Here is a 19,196-nt window from a genome sequence, read left to right on the forward strand (position 1 = left end):
TCTCCCCCTCTCTGTCTCGTCTTTCTAAGTGTGTCCTCTTATAATGATACCAATCAGACTGGTTTAGGATCAACTCTGAAGACTTTAAGTTAATTATCTCTTTAATGGTACTTACATGAAAAGGAGATTTGGACACACTGAGATACACAAGAGATGGTGCACAGAAGGAATGTCATGTGAGGACACAGGGAAAATGTAGACACCTACAAGCCAGAAGAGAAGCCTCCGTAGAAACCAATCCTGCCAACACCTGAAACTTGGACTTCTAGACTCCAAAATTGTAGAAAATAAATTTCTATTGTTTAACCACCCAGTCTCTGGTATCTTGTTGTGGCAGTGTTAGCAAATTAATAGACTTTGTATCCTGTAACCTTGGTATAATTGCTTCATATTTCCAGGAGGTTTTTATTCTGTTTTGTTTTGCTTTGTTAATTCTTTTGGATTTTCTACTTTTGTTTTAAATGCTTTCTGGTTTAAAAAATTAGAAAAAAATAACTAATGTATATATTTTAAAATAAATAACAATAGACCTCATTCTCTTCCTGAATTTTGCTCAGTGTCTCCTCCATATAAGTATGTACATGTTGTGGGTAGCATATGGTTATGTCCTAGTTCATGAACTGACACTTAATAATGTCTTCAATATGTGTTCCATTAATGAATGAATTAGAGTTCAAATAGACTGTTCCAAATTTTCTGAAAAGTTTTTGGGAAAATGACCTTTGTGGAAAACAGAAAGAATTGCTGAAATATGCAGAAATCAAATGAGAGGATGGAGGCTATTGCAGGAGGGTCCACTCATCTTTTTCTAGCTGATCCTGGAGAGGAAATCCTCCTATGAGCTCTATTGTAGACATAAATGGAACAGGTTTTATAGAATATAGAGAATGGAGGTTTCACTTTCTGAACATTCAGATTTACTATTCTAATCCTCTGCTTCTCCAGTGGTCCTGGGTGTTCTTGGTCAAGAAGACATGAGCTAGGTAGTGCATGTGCCTTTAATGTTTCCTGTGGTTAAAGGTAAAAGGAAATGTATCTGGCACATACAAGCAGAAGGTAACGAGAGAGGAAGGTAATGAGAGAGGTTTAACTCACTAAATGCATTTTCTTTTTCTGTATCTGGGTAAATTTTTTCTATTATAGTTATATTGTTTGTATCCTTATGCTCAAAGGTTAGTGGTTAATTGGAAAGTAGCACGGGGTCTGACACATGGTTAGTATTCAGAATTAGGAACTGATGAGTGAATGAATTACCTAATGTAGAAGCAAGAATCCAACACTAGGTTTGGACTTACTTTTTAAGCTTTATTCTTTTAAAGACATCTATGTGGCTTTTGCTGCCTCTAGGACTGAACAAAGAAGTCTGTTTTTATGGACTGAGGAAGCAGACATCCAGTTTGTCACAGATGACTAAAATAGATGTCTGCCTTAATAAAAAGAGAAATTATTTATATGACTAAAAATAATCTAGAAGCTACAAAATTATTTCCTGGTGAAGAAAGACCTTATGAATTATTGTCAGTTTGAGTGTCTTTACTGTATCACCCCTTCCCTGCCTTTTGAGAGAGCTAGAGAGTAACAAGAATATGGCAGATTTAATGACATTCTTTATCTACTAGACAGACAAATGATGTCTTCTGAAATATAATTCTCTGGATTTTGAAGTTAAAGCAAATTAAAAAGGAACTATGGTTAGAACTTTTCTGGATAAAGCAAATTGTAGCCATCGACAGGCAACACAGACTGACTTGCAGAGTTCTGAAAATAAAACCACTCACTCACTCACCTGTCTTCAGATATCTAACTATATGTCTTCTGTCTAAAAGGCAAGCCCAACAGAACTCCTGGAGACTCTAAAACCTTTCCTCTACAATCCATCCTCTCGTCCTTCAGTGCAAAGTGCGTATATACTTGGAATCTCTTCTTGACAAAACTGAACGCCTATGAAGCACAAGCATCAATGCTAGATACTTCAAGAGATGTGGAGAAAATCACGTGACAAGATGAGGCCTCATCATCCCCAACACTTACAATGTAGGCAATTGATCTAACTTCTTTCTAATAGCAGATGCCAGGAGAAGAGCCTGTTCCCCAGGATTTTGTGAGATCCTCTGGTTAGATGTAGTGAAAAAAATATTACATTTCTATTGGTATTTATTTTTATCTATTTTAAAACATTTCTATTTCTGTATTTTATAAATATGAGTGTTATATCAATACACTAGCAAATGTTGATAATTTATACTAAACATGAATTAGGAGTTGGGATTTATTTTACGAATAAGGGGTTGTTTTACTGATAGAGGCGCATGTTAAAATCATTCTGGAAATGAGTGGTTATAACTTTTACTGTGTCTTATGCACTATCTTAAAAAAATCATCAGTGTGTACCAACAGGCACAGGATAGTGTAGCATTATAGTAGGTGTATAGATAGAGGGGTGACATTTATAGAAAAAGGTAGATGAGGCTTGTTTCCAGATATCAGATAAACTATCACAAAATCTGGTAATTACAATCAAATTTCCATCTGGTAACACAATTACATGCAAAGAAAAACAGAGACATTATCTTTCTTGCTGTCTAACCTGGCAACTGGAAGTCCTCTGCCTTCTCTCATTTACTCAGTGTTTGCCTGACCTCTGGCTGCCCCCCTCCCCAAATTGCAGGAAGCTGCTGGTGGGTAGATGATGTTTTGTTGGGTACTTTTGTGACCTTTATGCCAACTACATGATTCCAAATGCAAATGTTAATAAGATATACGTTTTGCAGAGTGGTTAAGCATCGGACTCTTGTTTTGGCTCAGGTCCTGGTCTCAGGGGCCTGGGACTGAGCCCCACCTCCAGCTCCCAGCTCAGCACAGAATCTGCTTAAGACTCCTCTTCCTCTGTCCACTTTACCCCCTCAAATAAATAAATCTTTAAATTTTTTTACAAAAGATATACATTTTGCAGAAGAGACTGGGAATTTTAGATATCAACATAAGTGCTCTACTGCTGATCTATGAAATTTCATCAAACAAATGCCATTAACAGCAGCCTTTTTTTGGTTGTTGTTGGTTTTGCTGGGAATACATACATCATTTACAAAACTGTTATCAGCAATGTTAAGGGAATAGAATCACATCTAGCTTCAAATAATTTATACAAGATGTACTTTTATACTTCTTTATGTACCTCAGTGCTTGCACGTCTTACTTATTCTATCTGGTTATTCATATCCTCTTCTGTAAAACATAAAATTTGTTTGCTTGAGCTGAACTCTGTTTCCTTTTGCTCTGACCCACTGTTGTTTCAGGAGAACATGTTTAGATATTTGTTTTTATATATTTGCTTCAATACATATGGAATATTATTCTTGGAGGTATTTCAGTTAGCATCTACTAAATTTTTAATTAAAAATGTCTCTTTACCAAGTTTTTAGGCTCTCCAAATATTTGTAGACTTATATCACCATTCTTCACCTCTAGACATCATTTGGCTAATGAACATTTTAATTTCCTTTAATATTTGTTCGTAAGTCAGTTATCTCATAATAAATTATTTTTATTTACTTTGGAACTGGATTAATTTACCAAAATCTTTCAGTAAGGTATGTAAGAGGGCAATTTATACTGACTGTGATTATGTGGCCACATTGGGAATATGCATATTTGGTGATATCCTTAGACCTGGAAAATAGAAGAATTATACCTGAAAATTATATCAGATATGAAAAAAATAATATATCAAGATCCTTAAAGAATGTTTAATTAAAAAACATATGCTATGAATATATTCTTGAAATTCTGTGAGCAAATCCAATTTTGGTTCCTTGAGCCTTTTTTTTTCTTTTTGAATCTTTTTTGAATGATTAACCATAGTGCTGAGGAATACAAGTTTATCTGAATCAGTTGTGAAGTATGTCATAATTAACTGATAATAAAATACTTTGAAATAAAAAAGATTCTAAGTTTTTCTTATAGTAGTATCACTCTGACTCACACACATCTTCATATGCTTTCTTGAGTGGGAGAGAAAGGTTTGGCTGTGATTTGCAGATAAATTGCAGAGCACCTATTATAAGACACTGGTTGGATCTTTGAGCATTATTTTTAAATGTGTTTCCCATGTGTATAGATGGAGGGGATAGGGAATTGTGAATTAATGCCCAATATAAAATCATAAGAAATCATCAAGTTCAGGTTTATGTCCAGGGTATTGCCATAATTGCCTCCTAACTGGTTTCTTTACTGCTGTTTTTCCCCTTATGTAATATTGTTCACATAGTCAGGGAGATCTTTAAAAAATGTAAATCAATTAAGCCACTTTCCTATTTAAGGCTATCCAGAAGCTCATCATAGCTTTAAAAAGATACTCACTATGATATATGCCTCATAATTTGACCCCTACTTTTGTCTCAGGCTTCTCCTCTATCAGTTTATACTTCACTGTCTATGCTCTTAAATTGCTAAAGCCATTGAAGGAAGGGTCAACAAATGGTGCTGGTGTAATTGGATATCCATAGACAAAATAATGAACCTTGATCTAAACCTCACACTTTGTACAAAATTAGCTGAGAAATGGATCACAGATTTAACTGAAAACATAAAACTATAAAACTTGAAGGAGATAACACAGAAGAAAATCTTATGGACCTTGGGCACGGTGAAGTATTCTTAGATATATCTAAGCACATCATAAAAGGAAAAACTGATAAGATGGACTGTGTCATAATTAAAATATTTTGCTCTGCAAAAGGCCTTTATGAGAGGATGAAAAGACAAATTGCTACAGAATAGGATAAAATATTTGCAATTCACATATCTGGCAAAAGACTCCCATCTAGAATATATAAAGAATGCTAAGATTTCAATACTAAAAAACAAAACAATCCAATTAGGAAATGGGCAAGATAGATGAGAAAACATTTCACTTATGAGGATATGTGGATGGCAGGTAAGAATATGAGGATGTGTCCAACATGACTAGTCATTAGGGAAATGTAAGCTAACAGTACAATGACATATCTGTCATTATTCAACTATCAGTCAGAACAGCTAAAATAAATAGAGACAATAAAAATATGACAAAGGATATGAAGAAACTGGATCATTCATACATTTCTAGTGGTAATACAGTCAATCTGGAAAATAATTTGGCAGTTTCTTAAAAAACTAAAAATACAAATACCTATGACAGAGCAATGGCACTCCAGGGTATTTATCCCACAGAAATGAACATTTAGGTCTGAATAAAACCTTGTGTGCGCTCATTTATACCAGCTGTATTTATGATAGCCAAGAACTGGAAGCAGTGTAAATGTCCTTCAATAGATTACAGTTTAAATAAACCATGGCACATCCATACAATGGAATACTACTCAGCAATATAAAGATACAAACTCTTAGTACACACAGCATGGATAGAACTCAAGAGGTTACAGATTGTATTATTCTATATATATAACATTCTTATAATGACAAAATTTCACAGACAGAAAAGAGAGTAGAGGTTAGGGAATGCTAGAATGAGGGTAGAGGTGTAACTATAAAGTGAAGCATATAGAGATCTTTGTAGTGATGGGACAGTCCTGAGTTTGGATTGTGGCAGTGGTTATATGCCACAGGATGAAATGACACAAAACTATACACAACCTCACATCAATGGAAAAATTCCAGTTTTGATAGTATTTTATACTTATACTAGAGGTAATTAATGGAGAAAATGATAGAAAGGTACGTAGAACCTCTCTATATTCTCTTTGCCACTTCCTATGAATCTATATTTACTTAAAAGTAATTTTAAGTACTTCAGTTGTGTTTCAAGTGATTTCATTCTAGATGTTCTAAATACAAGCAACTAGAAAACTTTTTCTTTACATTTATATGTTAATATTTTATATTTAACATATAAACATTTGCATGGTTTGTGATTATATTCCTGCAGTAGTGTGTACACATAATTCCTAGCCTGCTTTTTCTAAGTACATAGTTATATTCTGTTATAAATTGTTTTGTTTTGTATAGCAATGTGTGTGCCTATGGCTTCATGTACAGGGATTCACACATGCATACCTATAACTAATAGATAGCAATTATACTGTATAATATCTGAGATTCCTTTTAATTTTGCAAATGGAAATGAGTTTAGGTACATAAAATATTTTTCTGTATTTCTTTAAAAAATCAGGAATTTTTTATGGCAACAGCACTCATATATTAAGTAGAATTGGTCTTTTTTGATTATTTTATTATGTTACATTTAATTATGGTAAAACACACATAACATTTACTTTACCATCTTAACCATTTTTATGTGTTCTGTTTAGAATATTTTTAAATTATTTTTATTTAATATGCTTAGTGTTGGCATAAAGAAGTGACAAGAATGTATATCAGAGTTATGGTCTGAAGCAGATTTTTCTCATCAATAATAATATCTTTCTAAAATTAGGGGAGTTTTACAAGGGGCCTGAAAGTAGCAAAGATATAAAGAACAAGAGAAAAGATTCTCTTATAGATAGAACCATTTTTTGTTGTTCATAGGAAGGGTTTGAAGAAATTCAAAAGAAAAATGATCAGTTTAAGAAATAGAATGATTCAGGCAAAAAAATAACAAAAACAACAATTACAAAGAACATTCACCTGCTGTCCTCTCCTCCCAGCAAATTTGGCATCATTAACCATCGTAAATTTTTGCAACATTAAACAATCCCTTCAGATATAAATAAAACCAGTCCGTATAAAGTACGTAAGGAATGCTATTTCACATATGTAAATGTTTGCTGGCCACTTCTTTAAATTTAATGACTTTTTCCCCCCTCATTCTTTCTTGTTGTTAAACATAGTCTTTAGATTCACTGATGAGGGCTGGAAAAAACACAGGGAAGTAGGCAGTTCAATCAAACTACCAGTTTTCTTTGAAATTTGGTTCCCAGGTAGTTGTTTATCTCAGAGATTAGCATACTAACTTTGAATGTGTGACACTAGCTTTCATCTAGATCGTGATCAAACTAAAGTAATACACACAGAACAAAAGCAGTTGTACTCCAAGCACAGACTTCAAAGTGTCCTTTGCTGGTGTCTTTTACTGCATCTAGCGGCTCATTTCCTTTCTCAATCACAGACCAACTGAACAAAGCACAGTTTGGTAATGTAGCCTAAGGCCAACAAAGAAGACAAAGAAGAGAAAAGCTCATAATATTCTAAGCATTGGGTATACAATTTGGGAATTATTCATACTAATTGCTTCCTTGTCTTTTTCATCCTTGAGATGCAATCTGACCATTAATTAAGAAGTAGAGTTGTAACCTGAAACAGACTCCCCTGCCACTGATTAGCTGCTAGGTGATTATTTATTGCTGGGCAACAAACTATCCACAACTTAGTGACTTAACTGCTTATTTCATTTGTGATTCTGTAGTTTGGCAGTTGGAGCTGGGCTCAGCTGGGTGGTTCTTGTAAGTTTTGACTGGGTACATCTGACCTTTTTTGGGCCTTGCTTATACATACATGATCAGTGAATCGGTCCACTGATACAGGATGGCTTCACCTGAGATGGCTGGAATGTTTGGAATGTTTGGCACCCATGGAATCATGGGGTCTCTCATCCTTCAGCAGGCTAGTCCTGTTCATGTGGTGGTCACAGAGTTCCAACTGCAACAAAGAGGACAAAACACAAAAACAAGAGCTTCTCAGTTTTCCCCTCTCATCGCATTGGCTGAAGCTAGCCCCATGCCCTTATCAGGAGTAAAATGGCACAAAGAGGGAAGTGCATTTGTAAAAGGCAGGGAAATGGGAAGCAAGAGCAAATTAGAGTCATTATGGTAACTGATAGATGAAAGAAGCTTTGATGCATGAACTTAAGGGAGAAGACATAAAACAAACATTGTAACTAGGTATCTTAACATTTCAGTGAAAACTAAGTATGTAGCCCATTCAAAAAGAAAAGTCTAGTTTAAAGAAAAATCGCAGAAGACTTATAGGGAAATTAGAGATAAATAGCTCTGATTTCCCACATGAAAAAATGATAAGCCAGATTTTCTACATTTGAATCTCAAGCAATTTTAAAATTCTGAATCCAGATTTTAGAAACAGGAAGCAAATGATAAGGCAATGATATGAGATACTTATTTGTATATTTTTTTGTATATTTTTTTAATTGGAGTTCAATCTGTCAACATATAGCATAACACCCAGTGCTCATCCCATCAAGTGCCTCTCTCAGTGCCTGTGACCCAGTCACCCTAACCCCCACCCACCTCCCTTTCCACCACCCCTTGTTCGTTTCCCAGAGTTAGGTGTCTCTCATATTCTGTCACTCTCACTGACACTTCCCACTCATTTTCTCTCCTTTCCCCTTGTTTTTAATAAAATATGAAATTACAACTTGTATTTTAATGTTTATTATAATTTATTAGATTGCTATAAGAAAAGGTTTTTGGATTTAATTTTAACTGCAATTCTGAGTCATGAAACACTATTATTATTACTGTTATTCTTGTTTGCACAATGGAAACTAAGGTTTAAAAAAATTAAATGATTAGTCTGCAAATCATATAACTAAGTTAATAGAGCTCAGCAGCTGTTGTTTTGACTTTTTTATAGTATTTTAAATTGAGAGTGCTTTTATCCTGTAAATATATACCAAATGATGTGTTCTGAATTTATCCAAAATCACAATTCAGAATTAAATCTATCTTATAATTTCAGTATCAATAATCAGCTGAGGACATTTTTGTTTTCAATTTTCAACAAAGAGTAAGTCACTTATTTTCAATTCTCATCAACTTTAGAAGCTTTGTTTTCTTCTTTTCTCTCTATCTTTTTTAAAGTTGAGACTTGTTTTGACTGGTAATGAAACTTACAATATAATTTTCTTATCACATGACAAGAAAAGCTGTTATTTCTTTCAATATTAATAAGTCAAAATACATATTTCCCATACACATTCATTTAATTATATGCTACAATTATGCTGTGGAAGCCAATGTACTTTGACTCTTAATTCGGTGCTCTTTTCATTATGACGTGTTTATCTTGTATTTAAAATTCATTCAGCCAAAAAGTAATCTTTTAACACAGATGTGGCAACCAATATTGAGGCTGATCCATGCTTTCCACAACATCTACACAGAACAAGGCTGAATCTTTCCCCTCTTCAGACTCTTTTAACATTATCTTCATATTTAGTCTTCATTTTATTATCAATTGTGTATGTGTTTTCCTTAAAAAGGAAGGGAGTTTGCTTCATTTATCTTTCTGGCAGTGCCTAGCACATAGTGCTACAGCAGGTATTATATGGATACTGATTGGATTAAATCATCATCTTCCATAGCCATAACTGTTCAATGACGATGACTAAACTCAGATCAACTGATAATGTTATTATTAATCATCAGACCTCTGTGCAGTTATCTTCAGAATGCAAGCCCAACCAAGACAGAGAGATAGAATAACTTTAGAATAACTTTCAATGGTAAATATTAGGCATATGCTCTAATGCCTCAAATTATTGCTATTTTCAAGGGTAAAATTTAAATTAATAAAGACTTCACTGTAAATATTTCATCTTTGATTATTGTAATTCAATAAATTTACTAGTTGAAGAGGTTAAACCACATGGAAATGGATCACCTGACATTTCTCGTGGGGTAAGTCATCTGGCTGCATGTACTTGTGAGTAGTCCCTTAAATGTAGAGAAACAGAAATGGAGGTAGGGAAATACCAAATGTATGTTCATGAATAAATACCATCAATTCTAACCGAGGTCTCCAGCTTTGACTTCACAAGAAGCAAAGTCGAGAAGAGAAAGAAAAGTGATGATAAGGAAGGAAAATTGGTAGGAAGAAGCCAGAACTGTGAAAAGCCATAAAACTATGAACAAGACAGCACTTGGAGAGCATCAGGTTCACCCTTACAATATATACACATTAGAGACGGCAGTCCTCTTTCAGCTCTCCTTCCCACATCCTAGGCTAGTGGTCCATCAATGTAAACTGTCCATTCTCAGGGTTCAGAACCCAAGTCTGTGTTCATACTAGATAGAAGAATTGGGCAAAAAGGCAGTTCTGAAATTCAAAATGAATGAAACTCTGTCTCAGAAGGTGGCCAAGATGACTAGCTCAACAGATTGGCAACTGGCCAAGGTAGACTGTACATGGATGGGTGCTGACTGATCTTCTATTCTAAGAGCTGGAGTAGAGTACAGTTTCACTTTGGCAGTAGGTACTGTTTCCTGGGCCAGTTTCCTCATTCCATCTAACTGAGAGACAGAGTAACCATAAATTTTAGGCATTATACCTTTGTGGGTGCAAAATCAAACCTAGCATCCTTCTTCTGCTTTAAGGTTCTATCACCTCTGTTTTCAAGTCCTTGACCTTATTTCTTCTCAGAAAGGAAAAAAAAAAAAAAAAGGATTCTTTAAAGGAATCAATATTCATGACACAAAAGTGTGGAAGAGGAAGATTGGTTGGAAGTTCATGTGGCATCTTCTTTTCTCAACTTTAATACAGGAGGCAAGTTATCTCAACTGCTTTGAAGGGGGTTTTGCCTAATAAAACACCAAAGGCACTTGAAAAATATTTAAAATAGAGAAAAATGCATAAAATGTAAGCTCACAGATGAATGGATTCCTATATTCCAAACACCGATGTATCATGACCCGAGGCAAGACACAGAACACTTTCAGTACCTCAGAACCCCTCTCAGTGCCCTTGTAATCACTTTTTTTTTTTGAAAGAGAGAGAGTTGGAGGGGAGAGACAGAGGGAAAGAAAGAGAAGATCTTAAGCAGGCTCCATGCCCAGCTTGGAGCCCTACATGGGGCCCAACCTGATGCTCCATCTCACAACCCTGAGATTATGACCTGAGCTGAAATCAAAAGTCAGGCATTTAATGGCTGAGCCACCTAGGCACCCCTGTAATCACTATTTTGTCATCTCACTTGCCTCTGCCAGGATTGGCAGATATCCCCCAAGAAAGTCAGACCCCACAATTGAAACTGTTACTCACTATCATGAGAAAATGTTCAGATGTTTTCACGCTGGTGTTCTTGGTCCAGGTTTTAAGTTGTCTGCAATAGTAAAGTCATTCCAAGTGATCTAGTTAGTACTCTGTTATTTAAGTGAAACCTACACAAGTCTCTTCTTGGTATTTATTCATTTTGTGTCTCATGCTGATCCTTCCTCTCAAAGATGATCGAGGTGTCTCTCTGATACCTGTTCTGCTCAGCCAATATCAATAACACACATTTTAATCTATGGCAGGGCTTTCTATTACCTGGAGAGGAGAAAAAATGATTTCCAAAGAGATGTGGTGAAGTGTCTGTTTTTAAAGGAATTCATATTTCCTGATTAGTACAGACCTAATGACACTGGAAAAATCGATCAGAATTTGAAAAGTGAGATTAAAGCGCTGAAATAATTTAAATGGCATTTTCCTTCTAGCTTCTACTCTAGCTCTATGGAAAAGTCCAGATGTACAATTAGGTGTATCCAGAATTTTTTGTATTCCAATTCCTATTTGGGATAGAAATCCAGAGAGGGATTATATATAATGAACAATGAAAGCATTTGCATCACATGGGGTTCTCCTGGGGAAGGCTCTGAGTGACTGTGTTTATTTTGTGAAAGAAATAAAAAGGAATGCTTCTTAGTGGAACTGCCACCGTAACTACAATTAATGGGGTCTACAAAAGTGTAAATTTCTACTGAGTAGGCTGCTGAAGCTCGTGGAGCCACTATAGGAAAAGCTTCCCTACAACTTTTCTTCAGCTTCCCTAAAAACTTAATGCTGAACTTCAGATACTACACAGATGATACCCTCCATTTTCTTCCTGATATCTTCCTGAAAGAAGAGAAAATGAATTACAAATCTTTTTTTTTGCTTGCCACATTTATTTTTAATAATGTACAGTTATTGTCTCATACGGTTAAAAAATGCTTTTTATTTTCTCATACTGAGAAACGTTAGGATCTACTGTTTTAGTGCTTTCAAATATACTGTAGAGTTCTGTTAACTATAGTCACGTGTGTTACATAAAGTAACTAAACTTTTTTTTAATAATAAATTTATTTTTTATTGGTGTTCAATTTGCCAACATACAGAATAACACCCAGTGCTCATCCCGTCAAGTGCCCCCCTCAGTGCCCGTCACCCATTCCCCCGCACCCCCCGCCCTCCTCCCCTTCCACCACCCCTAGTTCGTTTCCCAGAGTTAGGAGTCTTCATGTTCTGTCTCCCTTTCTGATATTTCCCACACATTTCTTCTCCCTTCCCCTCTATTCCCTTTCAGTATTATTTATATTCCCCAAATGAATGAGACCATATTCTAAGGAGCTTTCCACTACAATATTTTTTTTTCATGTACCAGATCCTTTATTAGATAGTGAGGAAAGAATGGTAAGCAAGAGAGTCCCAGGACCCTGGCCCATACAAGTAAAAAATCACCATAAAGCGGGACAAAGCCCTCTGATACCACAGTTTAAGCAAAGGCTCCAGAGCCTGGAAAATACTGCTATTCTTATTCTTCACTCCCTCTAGACACTGCGATTCCAGCATTAAATCAATTAGCCCCAACCTGGCTAAAACCATTCCAGTTGTAGATTTTCCAAGAGAAATGTTTGGGAAAGGCAAAGGCCCTGCTTCCTCCATTGCAATTTTGAGGGGGAAAAAGTATGGAACCAAGGAAATAAAAGTGCCTTTATGATCTCAATGTGCACAACATTTTCTCTTTGTCCATTTTTGCATCAGGTATCTTTTCTTTATAGAGGGGCTGTTGGTTCCACCTGACCTAGAGACAGAGCGGAGATGGACTCAGGTATCATCTTGTTTTAATTTTTAAATTTTAATTATTATATATGCATAAGCACTTTTTATAATTCATTTTTCACCATTTCAGAAATTATTGTTTACAAACAATAAAATTTACCCTTTTTTAGTATGTAGTTCTGAGTGTTTTTTGTAAATATTAAACAACACTCTACTGCACAAGCAATGAGCCAAAAAAAATGGCAAATTGAAATATGTTCCAAAATAAAAGAAAAAGAAAATACAATATTTCAAAACCTATGGGATGCATCTAAAGCAGGTGTTAGGGTGAAATTTATGCTATAAATGCTGTATTAAGAGAAAAAATTCAAATAAACAACATAATATAACAAGGACCTAGATAAAAGGATAAACTTAGCTGAAATTTAGTAGAGAAAGGGAATAACAAAGAAAATTCTGAAATAAATAAAATAGACACCATAATAAATAATAACAGAACATTTAAAGTTACAAAGAGTTTTTTAAAGATTTTATTTATTTATTTATTTATTTATTTATTTATTTATTTATTTATCTATCTATTTATTTATTTAATTTATTTATGAGTGAGAGACACAGAGAAAGGCAGAGACATAGGTGGAGGGAGAAGCAGGCTTCCCATGGGGAGCCAGATGTGGGACTTGATCCCAGGATCACCACCTGAGCAAAGTCCAACGCTCAACCACTGAGCTGTCCAGGTGCCCACAATGTGTTTTTTATTAAAAAAAAAAAAAAAAAGCAAAAACAACTGATGATGCTTTAACTACATTAACTAAGAACAAAAAGAGAGCTGACACAAAAACCAAAATGAGAAATGGAAATCAATCCTACCTCTGATGACCCCAGATAATCCCAGATAACAGATACCCCCAGAAATACATGGTGTGAAAACAGATTACTGTAAACAATTATATACTAGCAAATCAGAAAATCTAGGGAAAAAAACCCAGATTATTCCTAAAAATGCACAAGTTACCATGGTTGAATCATGAATCTTGAATCCAAGACACAGGAAATCTTCTTAGACCAATAGCAAAAATAAAAGTTAAATTAGGAACCAGAAATCTGCCAGCACAGAAAATCTATGACCACATGACAGCATTGGTGAATTCTACCAAACATTAAAAAAATAATTAATGAAAATCTTTACCAAAATCTTACAAATAAAAAAAAGTCTTACAAATAATGCTATAGAGGGAACACATTCTATGAGGCCAGTATTACCTTGGGACAAAAACAGGTTAAAAACAGTACAAGAACAAAAAAGTCTAATTTTTCTAAGTATTGCCACTCTGGCTTTCTTTTGATAACCATGTACATTATAAATGTTTCTCCACCCCCTCACTTATGATCTACATTTGTCTTTAGGTCTCAAATGAAGACTCTTGTAGGCATCATAGATATGTGTCTCATTCTTTATCCATTCTGACATCCTATTTCTTTTGATTGGAGCATTTAGTCCATATTTATTTAAAGTAATTATTGATGAATTTGTCTTTATTGTCATTTTATTACTTGTTTTGTCATTATATCTGGAGATTTTCTCAGGTCCTTTCTTGTCTTTGTTAATTATGTTCTCTTATTTGCATTCAAAGACTTCCCTTTAATATTTCTTATAGGTTGGTTTAGTGCTCACAGACTCCTTTAGTTTTTGTCTTGGAAACTGTTTATCTCTCTTCCTGTTTTGAAAGATAGCCTTGCTGGATAGAGTATTCTTGGCTGCAAATTTTTCCCATTCAGCACTTTGAATATATCATGCCATTTTCTTCTGACTTGGCAAGTTTCTGTTGAGAAATCTCCTGCTGGAATTATGGGTTCCTCTTGTAAGTTAAGGAATTCTTTTGTCTTGTTTTGTCTTGCTGCTTTTAAGATTTTTTTATCACTATATTTTTCATATTTAATTGCAAATAAAATATGTTGGTGTTAGCCTGTTTTTGTTGATTTTGAAGGAAGTTCTCTGTGCCATCTTGATCTGGATATCTGTTTCCTCCCCCAGATTATGAAAGTTTTCTGCCATTATTTCTTGAAATAAATTTTTGGCCCCCTTTTCTCTCTCTTCTTCTGAGACTCTTATAATATGAATGCTCTTATGTTTGATGGAGTCATTGAATTCCCTTAACTAGTCTCCTACTGCATAATTCTTCCTCTCTTTTGTCTGCAATCATTATTTTCCATTATTTTGTCCTCTAGGTCACTATTTTTTTTCCTCTGCCTTTTGTTCATTGCATCAAGCCTGTTTCCAACCTAATTTATCACATTCCTCATCTCTGCTAGATTCTTTTTTAACTCTTTAATCTCTGTGGTAAGGGTCTTACTGATGTCTTCCATTCTTTTCTCAAACTCAGTGAATATTCTTATGGTCATTGCTTTAAATTCCCATCAGGTATGTTACTTAAACCTTTTTTGCTTAGATCTCTGGCCATGGCCTTATCTTCTTCTTTCATCTGTGATAAATTTGTCTGTCTTGGCATTTTGTCTAAGTATGTGCCTTCTACTGTGTGTTAAAAAGCTAGCTATGTCTCTTGCTCCTGAAAGTAATGGCCTTATGAAGAAGATCTCATGTAGTACCCAAGGATTTGCACTTCAGGGAGTGTCTCTGATGTGTTTTGTGTGTGCTCTGCTCTTGTGCTTTGACTGCTCTATCCCTCAGGATAGTCATCTGCAGAGGCTCTCTTTGCCTACTATGGGCAGTATTTGGTTCCTGGCCTGAATGTGATGAGTTTTAGCTAGGTGTGTTTTAGTGTGTTTGTGAAATGAGACCTGACACCACCTCCACCAGAACTGATGCCCATGTAGACATGGTGTGGGCAGGGGTTTGTGTTGGTCTTCTGGGGGAGAAGCCCACTGTATTGGGACTAAGGCAAACTTACTGAGAAGGGCAGTCCCACCAAAGTTCAGAGGTGTGGGGCTCAGTGTAATCCAGTTAGACAGCCAGTGTTGGCACTGAGCTGCTTCCTGCAGGTTCCTCTAAATTTATGCTGAGGGGCAGGGAGAGAAATGTTGGCAGGGAGGGAGATGTTGCCAGCCAGCTCCTTTATTCCCAGAGAGGCATCTCTGTGAATGTTGCCTCTCAAGGACATGCTCCAAAAAGAACAAATAATCTCCCTGATATGTGCATCAGGTGTTTTTCAGATCACTGTGTCCACACTGTCTGCCTCTAAGTCATTTGCCTGCCTTATCTCCAGGAGTGGTGCAGTGCCATCAGGGCTGTATCCCAACCATGCCCACTGATCTTTTACTTATTTATACATGTATTTATTTAATTATTTAATATTTACTTAATTTGTTTATCAGAGAATGGGGGGAAAGCATTAGCAGGAGGAGCAGAAAGGGAGGGAGAGGAAGAGACAGAATCTCTCAAACAGACTCCATGTTGAACATGGAATCCAGTGTAGGGCTTGATCTCATGATGCTGAGATCATGACCTGAAATGAAACCAAGAGTTGGACACTCAACCAGCTGAGCCACCCAGGCACAGACTCTAAGCCTCGCTGGTTGTAAGAACTCAAGAAATTCAACCCCTTTTGCTTTCTAAGCTAATGGTTTTGGGGAAATGTTCTCCTGCATTCTCCTGTATGATCTTTTCTCTCTTGTCTCTTTTTCCATGACCACGTCCCCTCCTGTCCACAGCACCTATGATCTGTTTCTCCCCTAAACCAGGTCTCCACACTTTCTTCCTTCTTTGATGTGGCCTCTTCTCCCTTTAGTTGTTGAGTTTGTTCTGTCAGGTTTCAGGCTGATTTTTGGAGTATTCAGGCTGATTTGATAGTTATCTAGTTGTATTTGTGGGACAAGGCAAGCCTAGGGTCCTCCTATTCTGCCACCATATTCCCATTTCACATTTTTTTTTTTAGATTCAAATTCCTTTCAGAGTTCTCTCTTAGAGTCCCACCACTTCTACTTTTAAGTCCTTGGCCCTAAAATAGATAATGTCATCTTCTTTCTTAGAATAAAAACATGAACAAAATTAATTTTAGTGAGTTAAATATGCACAATACAAAGTCTGGGGAAAGAGGGTTGTTGAGGGGACTGCAGAATGGAGATTTGGTGATGGTTCATACCAATGGCCCATGGCACTATGGTAATAGGGGAAAACCAAGATTGCCTTGAAGTAGGGCACGAGGAAGGGGTTGTGGGTGGATATGTCTGCCAAACCAGAGAAGCACCTGCTAGCAAACTAGTTAAATCACATGGACAACTTAAAACTAAAGGACCCCACAGAGTGGGGCTGAGGCAAAGGTCAACAGAGGTCAACAGTGGACATGATGAGAGAAGAAGAGAGGACAGAGGAAAGGAACTCTCTAGAAATTTCAAACTTTATTTTCACAAAGAATTCATGAGATTTTGCCTCATAAAGAAAATGAAAAATTATAAAATTTTTAACTTTGCTTTGGTCAAGTGGACATTTAGTGACAAAGTTAAAGGTAACCAGCCACAAACCATGTAGTATCTTATAATTTGCACACTGTTTTATTTCCTCCTCCTGTGTATCTCATATAGAAAATTTAAATGCCTGATTTTTTATGTATGCAAATATATTGTTTTGTTCAATCTGTGTATTGCCTCAAAAATTCTAAAATTAATTATAGTATAAATAAATAAACATTCATAAAATTGGGCTCAAATGGATAATAGGGTCTGACCTGAAAAAAAGAAACAGAAGAAGACAATGTAAAGTCTGAAAAGGGCAAGGAAGAGGGAAAATTAGTTAATTGTGAGGGAGTTGGGGGTGCTCCTTGGTACCTGAGCTGAAGTCCTGTAATAGCTGAGGAGAGAGAGGAATTGGTGCTCACACAGGATATGAGGGAGGACAATAATCCATGTAAAGGAATCAGTAACATGCGAAGCTTGTAGGGGAAGCAACATGGTGGATTTGGGGCACTTTCTATAACAGGAAATAGAAATAGGGCAGAAGGAGTTTTCTTAAAAATTAGTTAAGGGAGGACTCTGTGTCATATGCTGTGTAGGATGAGGACCATGGAGCTATAAAAGGGAGTGAAACATAATCCAATTTGTGGTGAAGTAATGGTTCCCTTTTCACAACTCAGTGGGGAAAGACCTCAGGGGCCTGATTGGGTAAAGTAGTCACTTCTGTATTTGTAGTTCCAGGGCCACCATTTATCTGGAGACAGAGGTTTGAGTGACACCTGCAACTGAAGGCATTTAAGTTGTTGACAGCACCCAAGAGGAGTATGAAAGTGATGATAAAGTGGACCCAAGATAGAAAATATGGCCAAGAAATATCAGAACTCTCAAAAAGGGAACATACAAAAAGAGGATAATCATCTCTGAAGGTGTTCGGTTAAAATTAGTTGTCCAACATGGAAATTTGGTCACATTTTTAATATGGTTGAAAATTCATATCTTCTGGCATCTGCTTTAAAGATTGGAAGTAAGCATCATGTGAGATAATTAATACTGTGTATGGGGCAGCCCAGGTGGCTCAACAGTTTAGTGCTGCCTTCAGCCCAGGGCCTGATCCTGGAGATCCGGGATAAAGTCCCACATCAGGCTCCCTGCATGGAGCTTGCTTCTCCCTCTGCCTTTGTCTCTGCCTCTCCCTCTCCCTCTCTCTCTCTCTCTCTCTCTCTCTTTCTCTCTGTGTGTGTGTGTTTCTCATGAATAAATAAATAAAATCTTAAAAAAAATACTGTGTATGTTTTTGACCATTTTATCCTATTTATAGATTTTTCCTTTTCCTTTTTAACTTTGTATTCATTTGCAGAGAGCCATCCCTATGCATTGTTTTATGGTGTAAAGCTAGAATAATCTAAATATTTATTGATAAAGAATCAATTGGGTATAATGCTCAGAGAAATAAGTTTTAAGAAATAAAACACATGAACAAAGAGAAAAAGAGAGAGAGAAAGAGAGAGAGAAAGATAAACCAAGAAATAGACTCTTAATTATGAAGAATAAATTGATGATTACCAGAGGGGACAGGAGTGGGGAAATAGGTGAAATAGGTGATGGGGATTAAGAGTGCCCTTGTCATGATGAGCATTGTGACACATGGAATTGTTGAATCACTATATTGTACACCTGAAATTAACAAAATAGTATATATTAAAAAAAGGAATTGTTGAAAGAAACTAAATGTCTACTCATTGGTAGATGTGTATATAAATTACCATAGTTCATAAAGCAGTAAGTAGGGTAAGAACTTATACACACATGCAAATATCATCTTTTATATACGAACCATATTCGTGTTAGAAATAAACACTAAACACATATGTCCCATACATAAATATATTTGTTGAGGGGTTGATAGGTATGAATATATAGATAATAAATACATATATAGATATAGATATAAAGAAATATTGATGCTTAAATTTTTTCAATATGCCAGAATATGTGCCAATATTTAGAATATAGTTGTCTTTCATAATTAAAATGATAAG

General features: G+C 35.7%; 1 long non-coding RNA gene across 1 annotated transcript in view; it reads left to right on the forward strand.

Moving 5' to 3' along the window:
* The window catches only part of LOC140594433 (uncharacterized), a 431,755-nt gene extending 427,813 nt beyond the window's left edge, over nucleotides 1–3,942 (forward strand). The window contains exon 3 of the long non-coding RNA XR_011995215.1: nucleotides 1,827–3,942. This is a non-coding gene — a long non-coding RNA (uncharacterized lncRNA). The remainder of the gene's footprint in view (nucleotides 1–1,826) is intronic.
* Nucleotides 3,943–19,196: the final 15,254 nt, after the last annotated feature.

This window comes from Vulpes vulpes, chromosome 11, assembly GCF_048418805.1.
Source record: "Vulpes vulpes isolate BD-2025 chromosome 11, VulVul3, whole genome shotgun sequence".
Taxonomy (NCBI): domain Eukaryota; kingdom Metazoa; phylum Chordata; class Mammalia; order Carnivora; family Canidae; genus Vulpes; species Vulpes vulpes.